The sequence below is a fragment of the Eublepharis macularius genome, chromosome 2, assembly GCF_028583425.1.
Source record: "Eublepharis macularius isolate TG4126 chromosome 2, MPM_Emac_v1.0, whole genome shotgun sequence".
NCBI classification, from domain to species: Eukaryota; Metazoa; Chordata; class Lepidosauria; order Squamata; family Eublepharidae; genus Eublepharis; species Eublepharis macularius.
Window position 1 is genome coordinate 93,942,891 of NC_072791.1, and position 20,110 is coordinate 93,963,000.

Below are 20,110 nucleotides of genomic sequence, written 5' to 3' on the forward strand. Positions count from 1 at the left end.
AAAAGGATTCCAAGGCTGGGGAAACTACTGAGACTCATGCTCTCACTGGCTTTCTTTCACATATGCATAGCAGAGTGAGGTACACTTTGCTGTAATAAAATGCCAGGTCACTAGAGACTGCATGTTAAAATGTTAGTGAAGTGAGAAGGGACAATCATACGGCTGATCAGAACTACTGAAAAGGGCCACAGGATTTCCCCTCCCCCCATTTAGTGACATTATTCATAAATCCACACTCACTGCCCAGCAGTATGGAGAAAGCAGTTCATGTATGTGTTTGTGTGTGAGAGACAGTGAAAGAGGTGAAAAATCAAGTAATCACTTACACTACAGAGAAGATAAAGTAATTAAGTGGGGAAGAAGAAGAAGAACAGAAAAAATACTTCAGGCTGTGAAAGAGAACATATTAAAAACAACTGAAACAAAGGCTGAATATAAGAAGAAATAGTTTGAGAATAGATTCAATGGCTGGAAAAACAAACCCTTACATGGGCAACATCTAAAAAATATTGAAGGAAAAAGTGACAACAGCCTAACTTGGGTATGGTTGAAGATGGGTACAATCAAGAAAGAAACTGAAGGTCTGATTTTTGCAGCACAAGAATAAGCATTGCAAACGAATGTTATGAAAGCCAAAATTCAGAAAATCAGTGAAAATCCAAAACGTCAACTTTGCCAGGAAAAAGATGAAACTTATCTCTGACTACAGCAAAATTGCACAGACGGACTACAAAGCTAGACATGACAGGGTTGCAAAGCTGATTCATTGGTCATTGTGTAAAAAGTACAACTTGCCAGTATCAAAGAATTCATGGGAACATCAGGTGGAAAAGGTGCTAGAAAATGAACAAGTCAAGATCTTGTGGGATTTCAGAATTCAAACTGATCGGCACCTTGAACATAATACACCAAACTTAACAGTCGTGGAAAATCGAAAAGTCTGGATAATCAACACTGCAATTCCTGGGGATGCCAGAGTCGAAGATAAAGAACAAGAAAAAATGATTAAATATAGAGATCTGGCAATAGACACCACTCAGCTATGGAAGAAGAATGCAACATTGTCATCGGGGCACTTGGAACCATCTCGAAAAACTTTGCAGTTCATATGGAAAAACTGACATAACACCTACAGAACTGCAAAAGATGGCGCTACTTGGAACAGCATACATATTACGCCAGTATCTGGTTGATACTTAGGTCTCCGGTGGAAACTTGTCCAATCAATAATAACATGTGACCTCTGCTTATTGTTGATTGTGTTTTGGATAACAACAACAACAATAATAATACATAACCCTAACTCAGCGTAGTGCAAGCATGGATATTAATTTAGATATTCAAATGACAAAAACTAAAACAAATTTTACCATTCGTACCTGTAAGTTTCATCTTCATGTATTTCTTTACCAGCCTCTTTATGCAGTTACCTATAATCTGCCATTTGCACGTAGGTTCTCACAAAAGGTCCATGGGGTCCTTAAGATTATAGTCATGTGACATGACCATTTTCTTTAGTACGGCAAGGCCATTACTTGTCCTTCCAAGTAATGAGTAGACCTTACTCTCTGTGGCACTATTACAAACATACTATGAACTCACGTATCAATGTAAGCTGTTGCTTAGCTTTTTCCTTCCTGTTCTCAAAAGTTGCACCATGTTTAACTTTTGGAAGCAATTACATATTTGCATTTCATCTTGAAAATATTTTTCTTCTTCATTTTTTAACCATTCAAATCTTGACAAGGATACAACAGTGAGAAGGAAAGTACATACACCATGAGACTGGAAGAAGTATCTGATTTCAGAAAATTGCAACCAGTTAATAATAAAAATTATTTCAACTGTATTTTATAATGGCATCTTTTTTACATCAAGATATGTAAAAAACAAACATATTCGGAAAGAGTCAAAATTCCCAAAACAAGTAATAAGCTGTACAATGTCCTTTTCTTTAAAAGATTACCATAAATCTGAATTATACTTTAAGCCATTCCATCTCCCTTAACTTATTTTCTTTGAAACAAACATTACTTACAGTGCAATCCTATGGAGAGTTACACCAGTCTAAGCCCATTGACTTCAATGGGCTTAGACTGGTGTAACTCTCTATAGGATTGCACTTTAAGTGTATGCCCTTTGATACAAACTCTTAATCACTAATGCACATGAACACTCTGAAAACTAAGGGCTAATATTAAAGTTAAAATGTAAAAGTTGGGTTAATATACTGATCAGTTTTATATATACTTGTTATACACATACAGGGGTCATGTATTCGATATATTTGGTACCACAGTCGTGTGCGTGTGTGTGTGTATTTATCAAGTAGTGTTGTATTTGTTGATTCTTGTACATATAGTACTGCTAATATTATTACTAATAATATTGAGTTTAAATATATTTCACAAGTTAAGGTATGTATGTAAAGATTTTGAGAATAATTAATGCAATTTTCTGTTGAAAAATCATAAGGAACGATAGAAAATACTGTTATGTCAGTAAGCAAAATCATGATGAATGTATGGTTATTCTAGCTAAAAATCTGATGAAATTGCCATCCAAATACCTCCAGATTCAAGTTCAGAAACCCTCTTTTCTTATGCCATTCTTAAAATGTCTTAATCCCTGCAGACATATTGTATAGAAACTGAGTCTCTGGATCAGCCCCACAAGAAGAACTTTAGGATTAGGAACCATCCATTATATGCTAATGTTAATAACTCCTGGTGATGCTGTAGTTTGGTAATAAAGTTCACTGTAGAAAAACTTGAACATTGGAACCAGGAGGCCAATTTGGGACTGCCAAATAGCTGTGTAAGAATTTGAGACAGTCTCTTTCACCACCAGAATCAGGAAAAAATGTATCTTGGAATTATCAGTGTTCAACAGCCCTTGGAGTTAGCCCAGGACTATCATTTTTAAGTCTTTAAGAATCAGGAGCTACTTTAAATATTTTTAAAGTATCAAGAGAAAATAATTAGGATGCCCAACCCTGAACTAAAAGATGTATAAAAACCAGCACTGAGCATTCGATATTTCCCACTTCCCAACAGTATCCTATTCTGCTTTGCTTGTCAGGGTTAACTGCACTTTACTCTGTACGCAGAGTAGGCAGATATGAAGTTTATTCAAAAAGTACATGTATATATTTCATTTGTTTAAATAAAAAAGATAGATGTTACTGTTTCCTACAGGTAGAGCTGCAATCCGGCACAAAGTTAGGATAATTAAACTTTTCAAATAGGATTTGAGCTGCCAATGTGCAGAATTGCCTCCGATGCCTTTAACAAGAGCTGCTCAAAAGCTTTGGATCAAAAGATTATAGTTGCATTTTCAAAGCAAGATCGTAACTTTGTCAATATGCCCCAACCAGTTCATACTTGTGCAACTCTATGTTTTTTTCCTCAGAAGGATTTGTTTAAAACAAAGTGAGAGATAAAAAGCCCTTACCTCATTTAGCTGCTGGTTCTGTTGGGGGAAATCCTTTAGTTGAAGTAGCGAAAAGTCTAATCAGACTCTGCCAGATGTTAGGTAAACATAGGTGGCAGGCTATCACTTCAAAAAACCTTGCAGCAATGAAGATAAAAATGGATGTGATATTAATTTTAAAATATTTCTTAGAATGTTTAGCTAGCCAATTGTGGGATTTCTTAGGTCACTTCCTGTTATTCTGATTGGGTCTGCTAAAATTAAACTTTAAAAAAACCCTACAGGGATGGCAAACATTTGCATACAGCCAACTCACACCTTCGCACACAAACAAAACAAGTCTAACCAGGTTACACTTGTGTCCCAAGAACAAAAGAGAAAGAGGCTTGTTAATGGATGAAGCAATGGTTTCTCGGAGAGTGCTTTAAAAAAAAAAAGACCACCCAACTTTTTAAAAGGTGGGTTATTTCAGATAGTTAGCAAAATATAATTAGGAGAGAGATAAACTGAAGAAATGAGGCTGTCATTGTAGACAAATGAAATGACGGGGGGGGGGGCGAAACAAGAAAACAAATTGCATGGAACAGTTTACACTGGCAACAAGCTGAAGCAAACATTCCAAGGCTAAAGGATTATTTTTCTCCTCCCTAGTTGTCATCAGCCATCACTGAACAAAATCAGACTGCACAATTGTCAGATAATTTGTGCCTGTATGTATCCCTTCCACACACGTACCATAAAAAAGAGCAAAACAAAAACTTGGCACAAAGTAAAGATGGCATACCTACATAAGGAGTGACCATGGCTATTTCATAAAAAGGCAACAGAAGGTATGAACTTGGCTCACCTGGCCTTTCTGTTTCCAGCAAAAACACACTGTCAATTCAGGATACAGCCTAGGAAATGACACTAGCAGTGTTACGCCCTTTGAGTCCTGATTTCAAAGTATTTAGAAGCGTAACCCTGTTTATAATTGTATTGTAAAAGACAAGTTTCTCAAAGTGTGGTCCTAGTGTATGATCTACATTTAGTACCAGCTTTAATTTTGCCTGCATAAAAAAAAATAAGAGAGAAGCAGGTGCCATAAACAGCTGGCTCTGACTTTGCTAAACACAGTTGAAGGAAACCCATTTGTGAGCAAACTGTAACTCAGTCCTTTATCTCCATAAAAGGAAAGCAGTCCAGACATATAAATGGGACCACTATCTTCAGAAACAGTGCTAGTGGAGAGGGGTATTTAAATAAAGGTACAGATTAGTTCAGCAGCCTCGTAACTGCATGTATGCAGTTTTATGCCATCAATGCAGGCTTAGCAGAAGGGCCTATGAGGAACATCTACAATAACAGATGCAATTGTCAGAGAGAGCTCAATTACAGTATTTATCTAAAACTGTTTTTATTTGTTTATTTCTATCTCAATTTGCTCCCTACTGGGGACTCAAAACAGGGTACAAAGAAACATGAACATATAAATTAGGTAAACTGTTATGTAATACCAACTCCTGGGCTGGTCCTGGATTCACAGGCCTGACTCACTCAGGCTCATAGTCTGTGATGTAGGGTTGCCAACTCCAGGTTGGGAAATTCCTGGAGATTTGGTGGCGGAACCTGATGGGACAGGGTTTGGGGAAGGAGGGGCCTTATCAGAGTATAATGTCATAGAATCCACCCTCCAAAGCAGCTATTTTCTCTACACGAACTGATCTCTGTCATCTGGAGATCACTTGTCATTCTGGGAAATCTCTAGGCCTAGGGTTCTCAGTTGCCCACTGGTGGCAGGCAAACTCAGCAATTTGCCCATTGCCTGCTGAACTCTGGCGATCTGCAGCAAACCACCCAGTGATCACCCGCCATCGACAGACAACTCAGGCTAGCGCAGAACAGGATCGTTCCCAGCAGGGAGTGAAAATTTCACTTCCTGAAGTAACATCATCACACCAGCCACAGGAGTGCTTTTGCGCTTTGCAGGGGTCAATTTTGGCCCCAAATGGGCTAAATTTGCCCTGTGCAAAGCACAGTAGTGCTCCCACCACTTGTGCAGAAATGATGTCATCACTAGACATGGGCATGAACAGAATTACAAATGGAAAGAAGCTATGAACATTGCGCTCGGCTGTTCGCAAATGAGCCGTTCGTGCAGTGCCATTTTGGATGAATGGGTGGTCGTCTGTAAGCCTCATTCATGCGTTCGGCCGCTGTCTGGCCTTTCAATCAGTTCCCTTGTCTTTCAATCAGTTCCCTTGACAATGGAGGCAGGAACTGCCTGAACACTGTCTGCACTCCTTCTGTTGTCCTGGAAACCCCAATCTAAGATGAACTTACCTTGACAGGCAAGTCTTCCTTCCAAGTGTGGATCTCAAAATTGGATACATGGCTGCAAAGAGCAGGGGGGAGGGGAGCCATGAGAACTCCAATCTCATCCCCGCAAATGCTGTTAGGCAGTTCTGACTGCCAACCACAGACCTCCTGCTTTTCCCTATGAGACCTCTGCTTATAAAAGGGAGCGTGCTGCACGCTCTCTTTCAGTTTCAGCAAGCAGTGGGTGGGAGAGAGCGCTGTTGCTGTACTTGCTAGCATTCTTGTGAGAGAGAGAAAGGGAGAGTGCATTGGAGACTGACGCTTTTAAGTGTGGGGGGGGGGGCTGCCTGGCAGCAGCCTCTGGTTCCAGGGCTGCTGCCAGGCCCTGGGGCCAAGCTAAGTGGGCACCTTGGCTGAGGGTTCACATCATTAGTACTAGTGCCTGATCTGGTCAGGTTTCTGGCAGTGCTGGGCTAGGGTTCTAGCCCCTCCCTCTGGTTCCAGAGCTGCTGCCAGGCTTGGGGCCAAGCTCAGTGGGCACCTCGTCTGAGGGTTCACATTATTATTAGTGCCTGATCTTGTCAGGTATCTGGGAGTGCTGGGCTAGGGCTCTAGCCCCTCCCTCTGGTTCCAGGGCTGCTGTCTGGCTCTGGGGCCAAGCTCAGTGGCACTGGCACCTTGGCTGAGGGCTCAGTAGAGTTGGAGAGAGAAGTTACTTGGGAGAGAGACAGGGAGAGTGCATTGAAGCCTGATTTTTTTCAGTTTGTGGGGGGAATAGGGATCTATATCTCCGCTGGTTCCAGGGCTGCTGCCCAGGCCTGGAGCCAAACTCTGTGGTGGGCACCTCTGCTGAGGGCTCACAGTGTTCTCTCCTTTTCTGTCCTCCTTAATTCTAGTTTGGTGGCACAATGAGTCTTCATGTTGTGGTGGCCACAGGTGGTCGTGGGGGGAAGTGCAAAGGTAGTCCTGGTTTCCTCGTATCAAGCAATAGTGGGTGTGGCTCAGGGGCAGCAGAGAGTACTCCCACTCCCCCAGATTCACCTGTGGGGGCTGTGGAGGAGGCCAAAGAGGTCTTTCCACTGGGGGAAGAGGATCTCGCTCAACATTTTGAGGACGAGGAGGGTGAGGGATCCCTGGAGGAATGGTTTGTGTTTTATGAAACATCCCTCCCGTCCCCATCCCAAACTCTCGGTGGTGTCCCTGCCTGCAGTCCACCCCTCACTCTGTCTTCTGTGGCCAGCTCTGCTGCGCAGCCTATAACCATTGGTCCTCCTTCCCCTGGGACAGTTGGTGGTTCACGTTTCAACGCCTCCATATGGAGGCACTTTCGGGCCCTTCCTAATGAACCCCGTGTGGTGCAGTGTCATGCCTGTGATGTCCTGGTATGCAGGGGCAATAACCTGAAGCACCTGTCATCGACAGTCCTGACTAGGCACCTGAAGAGGCACCACCCAAGCCTGTGGTCTCCATCCTCGCCCAGCAAAACATCCATTGGGGGAAGAAAGAGGGCTACCAGCTCTTCTGACCAGGGATCAGTGGGAGGGTCACAGGAATCCATGCCATGAGGGTGATGCTGGTGGGGGCAGAACGGGTCGGGGACAGTGCTGCTTAGAACGGTGGGCTTAAGAGGCGGCCTTCACATCTTGGCAGAGATGATTGCCCTACATGGCTTGCTCCTATCCATTGTGGAGAGCGAGGGCTTCTGCAGGCTACTTAAGCACATTCCCCCTGGTTCTCCATGCCGTCGCCACACACACTTGCCCATCGAGTCCAGTGGGTATCTCGAATGAGGGCTGGCACATTTGGGTCAGGTGGGAGTGTCACGGTCAGGCAGGCCGCCCCTGCAGAGGTTGTTCCCTCGGGGTCAGGAACAGTGCTGCTTAGAACGGTGAGGTTGATGGCTCAGGAGGACTCATCAGGACGTGGGCATTTGTGCCACCACAGCTTCCCAGGCCGAGGACTAAGCTGGGGGGCACCTCTGCTGAGGGCTCACGTAGATAATTATTAGTGCCTAAGCTGGTCCAATATCTAGGGGTGTTGGTGTCATACTCTAGTCCCCCTCAGATCCTGGGGCTGCAAAGGTCCAGAGGCAAGCTCAGTGGGTTTCTCAGCTGATGGCTCTCATAGGTTTGGGTCTTCTCGATCCTGTTCTGCTGGATAACCCTTTGTCCTCCTCTCCCTGAAAAGTTCCACGTCACTCTTTCTACCTCTCCCTCTCCGGATGGAACCACTCTGACCCTTCCCTACGACCTCTCCTGCCCTGCCCATCCCTTCCTTTCCGCAAAGGCAGGAAGGAGGTTCATGTATGCAGCCAATGCATCAGGGTCCTCCCTATTTCTCCAAACCAGAACCACACCGAGCCTTCGGTGACCTCTCCTCCCCACCCCCTATTTCCAGCAAAGGCAGGAAGGTGGGTCACACATGCTGGTGGCAGCCTCCTTTGGGCACATGTGCAACAGCTCAAGAGCTGTTGCACATGTAGATGAGCTGCACAGTGCCCCTATCCATTGCAACCACTGTCCCCTCTGAGCAGGGGAGAGTGGGTCCCGCATCTTCGTCCTTTCTGCAAAGGCAGGAAGGTGGGTGCTGTCAGTTGCTGCCACTTTCGGCCTTGAGGAACAGCTCAACTGATGTTGCATATGAAGTTGAACATCACGGTGCCCCCTATCCAAGGCACCTCCTCTCCCCTTTAACCAGGGGGGGAGGAATGGGTCCTGTGACTCCCATCCTTTCTGTGAAGGCAGGAAGATGGCCCATGTCAGCTGCTGCCACTTCTGGCCACAAGGGACACCTCAGCTAAATTGTACAGTATAGGGGTACAGTATGGTTGAACAGTAGAATGGGTCCTGTCAAGGGAACGGACTGACCCCTCTGAGCTAGGAAGGGAATGGATCTCACAACTCCTTCCTTTCCGCAAAGGCAGGATCAGCTGCTGCCGCTGCCGCCCCGTTTCTTCCTTTCTCTGGAATCACTCCAACCCTTCCCAGTGACCTCTCCTGTCCCGTCCATCCCCTCCTTTCTGCAAAGGCAGGAACGTGGGTGATGCTGGCAGCAGCCTACTTTGGGCACTTGTGCAACAGCTCAGGAGCTGTTGCACATGTAGTTGAGCTTTACGGTGCCCCCTATCCAGGGCACCTGCTGTCCCCTCTGAGCAGGGGGGAATGAGTCCCTCGACTCCTGTCCTTTCTGCAAAAGCAGGAAAAGCTCACAGTAGTGAGTAGTGCCTGCTCAGGTAAGGAGTCTCTGAGTGGTGGGTAACCACTCTAGCCCCACTCAGTTCTCAGGGCTGCTTCCACTCTGACCCTTCCCAGCAACCTCTCCTCTCCTTCTCACCCATCCTTTCTGCGAAGGCAGGAAGGTGGTTCATGTCTGCACATTTCATCATCACACTCACACAGTCCCCATTTCTCCTTCTATAAACCCTTTGGAGACCTATCCTGTCCAGCCCATCCCATCCTTTCTGCGAAGGCAGGAAGGTGGTTGGTGTCTGCCGGTGCTAACACTGTTATCAGTAGTGCCTGTACTGCCTGCTCAGGTGAGGTGTCTCAGAGTGGTGTGGAACTGCTCTAGCCCCCCTCAGTTCTTGGGGCTGTTGGTCCCTCTTTCTACCTCTCTCTCTGTGGAACCACTCCAACCCTTCCGAATGACCTCTACTGTGCTTCCCATCCCCTCCTTTCCGCGAAGGCAGGAAGGTGGGTCATGTCAGCCACCGCTTCATGAGGGACCACCATGTTACTGCTGCCTCCTTGGTCACGAGGGATAGCTCAGCTGATATTGCACGTATAATTGTACAGTATTGTGGTACATTATGGTTGTACAGTATAGTGGCTTCTGTCAATGGGACTGACTTGACTACTTTGAGCCAGGGGGGAATGTGTCCCACGACTCCCGTCCTTTCCGTGAAGGCAGGAAGGTGGGTGATGGCAGCTGCTGCGACTGTCCTGTTTCTTCCTCTCCCTCTCTGGAACCACTCCAACCCCTCCCAATGACCTCTCCTGTCCTGTCCATCCCATCCTTTCTGCTCATGCAGGAAGGTGGGTGATGTTAGCTGCCGCCCCAGAGTACCTCTGTGGATTCCTCGGATGAGGCCTCACAACATTTGGGATCTTTCCAGTTCCCGGTCCATACCTCTCCCTCTCTGGAACACTCCGACCTTTCCCAGGGACCTCTCCTGTCCCGCCCATCCCCTCCTTTCCATGATGGCAGGAAGGTGGTTGATGTCAGCAGCTGCGGTCGGATTGGTGTCTTCCTGTTCCTGTCGCTGGGTCTTCCAAGTCCATCTCCTTACTGTGGCCAGAACCCCTTCGTCCCCCTCTCCCTGACCACTTCATCTTCCCTCTTTCCTCCTCTCCTCTCGGGTACTGCCACGACCCTTCCCAATGACTTGTCTTGCCCATCCCCTCCTTTCCAATGATGGCAGGAAGGTGGTTGATGTCAGCAGCCTCCGTCGGATTGGGGTCTACGTGTTCCTGTCCCCCTTTCCTTGACAATTTCATGGTCCCTGTTTCTCCCTCTCCTTCTGTGGAACCACACCGACCCTTAGGGGACTTGTCCTGTCTGTCCCGTCCATCCTGTCCTTTCTGTGATGGCAGGAAGGTGGCTAATGTCCGCACAGAGCATTAGTCACAGTCCCTGTTTCTCCCTCTCCCTCTCTGGACTCCGACCGTTCAGCAACCTCTCCTGTCTGTCCTGTCCATCATGTCCTTTCTGCGAATGCAGGAACATCGTTGGTGTCTGCCAGTGCCACTTCTCAGCAACAGGGCCAGCTCAGCTGCTGTTGTGCATATGGTAGTGCAATACTGTGCCCCCTGTCCATGGCACCAGCTCTCCCCTCTGACTGGGGGGAATGGGTCCCGCCATAACTCACGTCCTTTCCGTGAAGTCAGGAAGGTGGTTCATGTCCACAGATTCCAGGCTGTTTCCACATGGCTTACCTTATTCTGCAAAATAGCAAAATCTCATGCAAAATCTCACGAGAAGACGCTGTTATCATGTCTCTCGCGCGATAACAGCATCTTCTCGCAAGATTTCACTATTTTGCAGAATAAGGTAAGCCGTGTGGAAACAGCCCAGGTTTGGGCACCAGGGGCAGCTCAGGAACTGTGGCACATGCAGTTGTCCTGCATAGTGGCCCCAATAAATGGCACCTGCTGTTCCTTTTGAGGAAGGGGAAATGGGTCCCACAACTCCATCCTTTCCACGAAGGCAGGATGGTGGGTCATCTTGGAGGCAGCCTCTGCTTTGATACTGGAGGGGCATCCAATGCTCCATGCATGTCCAGCTGGTGAGTTTTGTCCAGACTCTACACCACGCGAGGTGCGGACAACACCATCGGCCCTGATGCCATGAAGTACCTCATCTGGTGAACGTACGTCGGTGTCTGACCCACCAGGTTGTGTGTTTGTGTGTGCAAGGCCTCCACATACGCCACCTTGTCTTGCTGGAGGATTTTCTTAGCAGATTGTGGCTGGGTCATTATGGTCTCTGGTGGCCAACGACATCACCCTTTTATACCTTCCGGAAGGTACCCTCCAGGAGGCCTGGCGGGTGGGCACATGGGGGTGCTGCCGGCCAGCGGCCCGACCTCCCAACTCCAAGAGGGGAGGTGGCCTGCCACCACCTCCCTGAGCCCTCCAGGCCCAGCAGCCACAGTCACGACCCACCGTGCTGCAGAAAGTAGAAAGCAGCCTCTGACCGGGAGGCCTGGTGGGCAGGCACAAGGGGGGTGCTGCCGGCCAGTGGCCTGACCCCCCCCCCTTGAGAGGGGAGGCAGCCTGCCACTGCCTCCCCAAGCCTGCCAGGCCCGGTGACTGCAGACATCAACCACCTTGCTGCAGAAGCGGAAAGTAGCCTCCAACCTGGAGGCCTGGTGGGCAGGCACATGGAGCGGTGCCTCCAGCCAACAGCCAGACCCCACCCAAGAGGGGAGGTGGCCCACCTTCAGGTCCACTGCATGGGGCCAAAGTGAACTGGTGGCTCCATTTGTATTGAATGGGAGTTTCCTGGGGGTGTCGAATTTGGGAACGTATAACTCTGAGATCCATACTGCAATCTTGACCAAACTTGGGTGATGGCTGGAGGAGAGCCTGCTGCACATTCCCTGTGAATTTGGGCTCTCTAAGTGCTAAGGGGGTTGCTCTGGCACCAACAAACAATGAACACCAAACACGTTCATTAATGGGACATGTTCGTTTCTGTTCATTTGTTCGTGCCCATATCTAGTCATCACATCAGCACCAGGAGCATGCATGCACTTTGCATGCGTACGAAGATCATCATCTTGGTGAGTACTGGGTCCCTTCCTCTCGCCAGGAGGTTATAGGGACCTGGCAATCCTATCTAGGCCCCACCTGAAGGTTGGCAACTCAAGCTGTAAACCATGGGCTAAAAATCAAGGGCAAGATGTTTGGGGCTTTTGCTCTTTGGCTCATCTCTGCTCACATTCAGGATAAATATTTCTATTTGTTGACCAGTAATCTACTTATGAACTGCTAATCATTTGAAGATCAGGTTTTTGGAAAACCTCAGTAAGAAATTAGAAGCCTTGGATTCTAGTTCTAAATATAATGCAGATTTGTTTTTTTTAAAAAAATTAAGCAAATAATGTATCTATTTGCTGTTCTCATATTATCTCAGCTGTGTGATAAAAGTTAGTACTGATTCTGGGTTGCCATGTTGCATCTATGAAGCATATGTTCCTGATATGTTTCATTCTTTGATATAAGGATAAAATTAATTTTAAAATGCCAAGGATCTGGGTAACTAGGGTCTGAAATTGAAATCTTTATCAACAAGAAGAGAGAAGCTGTTGCTCTATTGTACATCATTTGCTCTGCATTCAGAAGATTCTAGGTTCAATTTCAAACATCTGTGGTTAAAAGGATCAGGCCGTAGGTGATATGAAAGACCTTTGCATGAGAGCATAGAAAGCCACTTCCAGTCAGTGAAGGCAGTACGGTCTTTGGTAGACCAATGGAATGACTTAGTATAAGGGAGTTTCACATGTTCATAAATAGATCCTATGTAAGCCACATATGCCTTGTTTCTTATGCTTGAAGGGAAAAAATGGGAAACTTCAGAGATACAAAGAAAGCTTATTATTTCAAATTGTCCAAGTCCCATAACAGCTAGAATTCTCAATGAGATAATTCTCCATAACTGTAGGCATAACAGTTATAAAAACATTTAATATATGTATAGTATTTTATAGCATTAAATATCTTTATAATAAATATGTAAGGCAGGTCAAGTACTGTTTTCCTATATAGCAAATAAATTTGAGGTAGAAAAATAACATAAGAAGAGTTCTGCAGGATCAGGCCAGAGGTCTATCTAGTTCAGCATCCTGTTTCCACAGTACAGTGGCCAACCAAATGCCTCTGGGAAGATCACAAAAAGAACATGAAGGAAACAGGCTTCTCCTGCTGTTGCCTCCAAGCCCCTAGTGTTCAGAGGTTCACTGCCTTGAAGCATGGGAAGATTCATTTAGCCATTAGGGCTATAGAGGTCTATAGGCCAATTCACCAGTTTTTCTATTCTCCCTTTAAAGCCATCTGTGCCATTAGTACATCCTGTGGTTAATTATGTGTGAAGGACTTTATTCTGAATGTCCTGAACTGACTCTCCATCAATGTCAAGGGTAATCCTAAATTCAAGACCATAACAGTGTTCTATCTCCACTTTCTCATAATTCTATAATGTTAATCTTTTTTCTAATTCTCAGATTCTTTGCCTATTTAAACAGAGAGGAGTTGCTCCAAGCACCTCATTGTTTTGGATGCCCATTTCAGCACCATTTTCAGTGCCACAATATTTTTTAGATGGAGTAGGTGGAGCTATGCCATGCCCTGGATAGCCCAGGCTAGCCTAATCTTGTCAAAATTTGGAAACTAAACAGGGTCAGCCGTGGTTAGTACTTGGATGGGTGATCATCTAGGAAGTCTAGGGTTGCTATGCAGAGGCAGGCAATTGCAAACCACCTCCGAATGTTTCCTGCCTTAAAAAACCTATGGGGTCACCATAAACTGGCTGCAACATGACAGTAAACAAATCAAAAGGCAAAACTGGAGCTATACACATTATTCCAAATCCTAAAACAGTCCTAAAAGGGTATTACAGTACTAGCTCTTTTATTTTCAGTCCCTTTCTCAATTATCTCTAACACAGAATTTAACTTTTTTCATCACTGTTACATCTTGAGGCAATATTTTCATTGACCTATTCACCATAGACTTAAGTGTACATGTGAAATTCATTGAACTTAATTTCCCACATAGTTATCCATTCATCAATGCAGAGAAATCCTTTTTTGATTCACAGTCCACTTGGGTTTTTACCATGTTGAATAATTTGGTGCCATCTGCAAAAACTGGCCATTTATAGCTCATCTGTGAATTCCAAATCATTGATGAACTAGTTTAATAATGGGAGTATGTAGTTTGAATAACTAATCATAATCATTTATATTTTAATATCTTCTACATTCTGAATCTGACTGCTAAAAATAACAATGGTAATCTCCAAGGATCTTCAGAAATCATCATTAATTCCTTGATGTCCCTTTTTAACAGTTAGCACAAATGGTGGAAATTGGCAAATTGATTGGTATGGAGTGGTAGCCACATGGACTTTGGATGACTGTGTTCTTTGAGAAAGAGCTTTTGGAAACGGATTTTATTTGGATCTGGACCATCCGTTAGAAAACTGATGTCACAGAATTACCAATGTACACCCAAAGAATGTCACAAAGGTTTACTTGTAATCTGTGATTCACAGTGTATTGGAATAACTTTGAGACTACACCTGATTTCAGTTGGAATATACGGCGAGCTTGTTCTTGGATGAAAAGACTAGTGTTCATATGGTGCTAGGAAGCACTTGCACTTTAACATCTATTGCAATATTAATAGAGCACTTGAAGCACTGGACACTTTATATATTGATTGTGAACATATATGACGCCTGTAAAAATATTTTCCATGACTGCTAAATTGTTGTAGTTCTTTATTAGATTATATAATTGTGTATAATAAATAATAAGACATCTTTGTTACACGGGTAATTGTTTTGTTGATGCCCTTTTTAACAGCTGGCAGGGCTAAGGAAAGTGGGAAGGGGGGGCAGTAGGAAGAAGACAGTGACTCATCAAATAAACTGATTGACATGAATATCTTCCAGCCCTAAGATGCTGCAGATATTCCTGTTGAAAAGTATTGTTCCCATAGATGTATCTATGCATAATGATTCCATTTTCTACCAATCACTGCACTGAAGGCAGCTGAAGGCAGTTTTCTTAATTCTATAATGTATAATCAGAAGTGTTTCCTGTTTACTTACTGTTCTGTAATCTGCCTGTGTATTTTTCCTAAAATTTACTTTAAACTAGGTGGCTGTATTTTCCTTGCTCCCTCTTAGATTACTTTTTAGTAATTAGCAGCACTATGTTGCTACTTTTCAGTTTCCAGTAAGGAAGCTGATTTTTAGTGATGTTTCATATTTTTTGTTAGGAAATTGTTAATATTTCATGTCTTTAGGAACTGTCCAATTTATACTATCTCTACTCATTATGGTTACCTTTTAGTAACACAGTTATCTCTAGTGTTTTATCTCTTATCACATCTATTGTTGCCGACAACCTGGAGGAAAAAAAGGCCTGCCCTTTTAACAGCAGCTTAATGTGTAGAAAGCTATGGTAGAAAGCTAGCAAGACTAGACTACTGTAATGCACTCTAAATAGGTCTCCCCTAAAAATCATCTCAGAGACTCCAGTCAGTGCAGAATGCTGCCAAGAGGCTAGGTGGGCCATGTATATTACACTCATTCAGAAGTTACTCCATTGATTGCCCATCAGTTACCAAGCTCACTTCAAGGTATTAACTATCACACACAAAGCCCTTCGTGGCCTTGGACTCACATCTGCAAGACTGCCTCTCCATTTATATCCTGCTTGGCAAATTCTCTCATCTGAGCAGAGCTTACTGCAGGTACCACCCTGCAAATGGACAAGATCAGCAACTGCCATACAAGTAGGGATCCCATTCCCTGGTGGGAGCAGGGGACCCCCCACTTTCACCCTGCACCCTCCAGCACCACTCATCTGGCTGATGGGAGGAAAGGTGTAGGAAGGGGGCTCCCATCTGGGAAAAAGCAGAAAACTTCTCTCTCTCTCGCTCGCTCTTAGTGTGAGGCAGTTGCAAAAAAAATGGGAAGCATAGTCCAAACAAGTGCTGGGAGTGGGCATGATAACTTAAATTCCCATTGTGACCTATAATACTCAGCTCAACCATGGTGGCATTCCTGGCTGACTGGATGGCAGGGGAGAGTGTAGTAGTACTCAAAATCACTTCGGGGGTCATTTTTGCCCCTGAGAACTAGTCTTGTTTTTACCATTCCTGCCCTTGTCGTCCTACCTCCCTTTGCAATCAGTGGCAGCAGGTTTTCCCCTGAAGTCCCTGCTGCCCTGACTTCAGAGGCGATAAGGGTGAGATGAGGGAGCGGGCATCAGGTTGCTTTGCCATATTTGTTATAAGGGAATAAATATTAATTTATTTCATTTATACCTCAGTTTTCTCCTCATTGGGGACCCAAAATACCTTACAACATTATGTTTTCACAATAACCCTATAAAGTAGGTTAAAATCAGTGAGCTGGATGGGAATAAATGAGGTGTGGGGAGGGGCAGAATCACTAAACAACCCACATCTGGTGGGGCAGCTGCCTGCTAGCAGTTATGAAGTGCACATAGCAGTCATGGAACTGAGTCTGCCTCTTTCTATGCCTCCTGCTCAGTGAGCTGCCTTGCCAAATCACATAGTCCCTACATGGTCAACAAATCTTTTTCAAGTGTGTCCAGTATTTTTGTTGAAACTACCTGGCAAGCTACGATCAGCAGCCACCTTACAACTGGGCTTGGACTGGGCGACAGCAGCGACTTTGAGAGTAAGCCTGGCAGTAGTAGCCATTGCACAATTGGGCCAAGCCCAGAAACAACAGTCACAATTTAACTAGGCCCAGCCCAGGTGCAACAGCAACCTGGCAAGTGAGCCCGGCCCACCAGCTGACACTGAACAACAGGGACTGGCCCAGCCTGGCAGCCAGCACTACAGAGTTTTCACAGGGAAAGGCTGCAGGTAGGGAAAGAAAGGAAAGAGAAAGACACGGGGAGCAGACAAAGGTAGGTTGAAAGGTTTCCAGGCCAAGTCTGGATACTGGCAGGAAGGCATATGGTTAAAGATCAGCAAACACCCAGTGGTTTGGATTGCATCCTGTTTCCCTATTGCAAATTGAGAATTGATTTTTTTGACAATTGGTTGAATAACTCATTTATCTATTTAGCAGGTTGTTTCACTGTATACTTTACCAGGTCACTAAGTGTTCGTGGCCCAGCAGAAATTATAATATAGTGACCAAAAGGCTCTTCTAGTCAGAAGGACTTATTGAAAAAGTTAATGACTCTGTGTGCTGGAAGAAATGCCACAATTAGAAGAATGGGTCCATGAGATCCAACACTAAAATTTAAATGAGAATTTAATAACCAACAACGTATGAGTTCATTAAAAGATATATTGATATAATAATTAGCAGTAACAGTGTTCTTACCTCTGGCTAGGCACCTACCCTGGTAGCAGGCTGTGCTATAACAAGATCCATCCCTAACACATAGAGATTATACATGTGAAAGGAGCATGGTTTTGGAAGGGTTAAAATGTGCATGCACGCATACATGGGTTATGTGTGCATCTGTTGGTAGCGAAGGAGATTACAAGACATAAAACTCCTTAAAGAGCATATTTATCTCCTTTGTATTTCCTAGCACCTAGGAAGATTTGTTTTTATGTTTTTGTATCCTTGTATGATTTTGCTATTGCTTAAGATTCAAATGCAGTAATCAACGGCTGCACTATCTGAACTCACCTGCAAACATTTTTTTAAAGTCCTCCCTGTTCCTTGGAATTTTAAAGCTGTTAATCATAAACCTTGATATTTGCATATTAATACCACTGTACTTTGCGTTGCTTTTACAGATAGGATGAACTGGTTCCAAAGTATTTGCTTGTGGTAGCTGTACACAAAGGTGTATTTACAAGAGTGGCAAGGGCTGAACAATTCAGAGTCCAAAGGTATTGTCCTGAAAAGGTAGGAGAGCAGCAGGCACACGTGTCTTTGCTAATTAAAAAGTAAGAGACTTTTATTTTGTAGATTTTTTTCCATCTGGAGCTTCAACTGTTGTGAATACATTAATTTGAATGCACGTTTTTATTTGCATTATAACAAAAGTGTCGCCATGCAGAAAGTAGCTGCTGTTACAGACAGTAGTGATTTCTTTTCCTTTTGCTCTTCATTTATTACATCTTGTATTTCCTGAGCCTTTCTAACAATATGAGTTATCTTAGGACGCTTGTCTGTCATCTTAACTACCCACTGAGTAGTGATCTGTCAATAGTAGCAACAAGTTGAGATCCAAGGATTCAACAACCTCACCTTTGGCATTTATGGGACTGTTGTTAATTTGTAAGGAACTGCTGAGCACATCTTAATCGTAACCTCTTGCACAGGGGAAGAAGGATGGGGTCATGAACTACAGAAAGTGCCAAAAGAGCATGACACCAAGATGGTGATAGTTTTAAAGGACATGGAAGAGGTAGATGAGGGTGGGGGAATCAGTTGGAAGTGATGGTACAAGATGGTTTGGCTCACAGGCTAAAATAAGATTCAGAGAGATGAAGATGCAGCTTGGACATATTTTCATAATAAATGGCCAATGCTGGTACTGCTCTCAGTTTCTAAGATCCCATCCATTTCATGTATTTTCAAAATAAAGAATGATTATCTTAAACAATTCTCTATTATAAATTATGTATTTGAAGCACTGGTGGTAGAGTGGTAAATTGTTCAAGTTGAAGCACTAAGACATCACATATTTGTTCAATCAATGCTGACCAAAAATTCATTGTGAACTAAATATAAACCTGGATAGTATTTGTACAAATGCCGTAAGCCAAGCAAGTGAAGAAGGTACCACCATAATGCAAAATATTATATTCTGAAGCCAGAACTACCATGGAAATCAGCATTTCTTCCTCAAATTGTCTCCATCTCCCACATACTGTTAAATTAGGATTATGGGTTTATCCTACACTCCATTGAGCAAACTTTTAAGCCTTCCTCTAGGCTAAGGAGCCTCCCTGCAACTTAAGTGATGCTTATTCCAATGGAAGAGCCACTTAAGTTAAACTTCCTTCAGGATAAGGCACAATACATGCCACTTATTCCAAATTTTTGCCCAAACATTCCTCCCTTCCTGTCTTCATATTGTTTCTGTGCTTGCCCTGGATCATTAATGTTCCATCTAGCCTATGAGAATGTACATTCAGGCAAGGAATTGAAATACAACTCTATAACGTATAAGTTTATACTATTCCTGTTTGTCCATACATAAACATATTTATTAGTACAACTGAGGGCCAAACTACAAGTGACGCCTGACACTAGTTGGACACTTGTCAGCTTCCCTCAAGTTTTGATGGGAAATGTAGGCAGCTTGGCGGAATGTCAGCCAAGTGACAGTAGAAATGTCCATTGGACAGCAGTCAGAGAGCCAAGCTGCAAGACCAGGATGCCTACATTTTCCATCAAAACTTGAGGGAAGCTGACAAGTGTCCAACTAGTGTCAGGCATCACTTGTAGTTTGGCCCTAAGTCAGAATATTAATGCTATGCAGTGTGATGTGCACTAGGTATACATAGGAGTTACTGCTTCAGTAGTAACCATGGTTTTCCAGAACTGTAACACAAATCCAAGATGCTTGGGAATTACACCACCACCTCCACCCTGACCAAAAATAAAATCGATTTTGTTTTTGTTTTTTAATTTGGGTGCTTACTAGCAAAGCAGCACGTGCTTGTGTTTTTCTTTGATTGTACTGATTTCCTCAGCAATGGCAGTTCTCCCATCCAATCCAGTCCTTGCAATGGGGGAGCATAGAGCATTCTTACCCAGCACCTTTGGAGACAAACTGCAGAAAGCCACAGTTCTCCTTCCCTCCTTCGTTTGTAGGGATGGATCTCTTTTTGAATGAGAAGGAATACCTTGTTCAGGGGGTAGGAGAATTGGTCCTCTTGGGTGGTCTTTACTGGACAAGTAACACTAAGTGCAATTTTGATATCATTTGATTGAAAAGTGAGTCACTCCTCCATCACCGTGTCTCCCATAAGAAATAATGGTAGACCCGCAAGACTAGCGGGGTCTGCAAAGAAAGCTTTTCTCACTTTGTGAAAGGAAACTATAGATAACAACAACAAGCAAGTGTCCGGGGTCTGGGTCCCAGCCCCCAGACTTGGTAGGAGGGAACAGCAGGTCAGCCGGGCTGACGGGCCAACAG

General features: G+C 44.4%; 1 protein-coding gene across 1 annotated transcript in view; it reads right to left on the reverse strand.

Annotated features, from left to right (window-relative positions):
- Positions 1-3,578, reverse strand: part of EHF (ETS homologous factor) — an 82,484-nt gene extending 78,906 nt beyond the window's left edge. Inside the window, exon 1 of the mRNA XM_054971675.1 lies at positions 3,454-3,578. The gene's annotated coding sequence lies outside the window, so the exon portion shown is untranslated. The remainder of the gene's footprint in view (positions 1-3,453) is intronic.
- Positions 3,579-20,110: the final 16,532 nt, after the last annotated feature.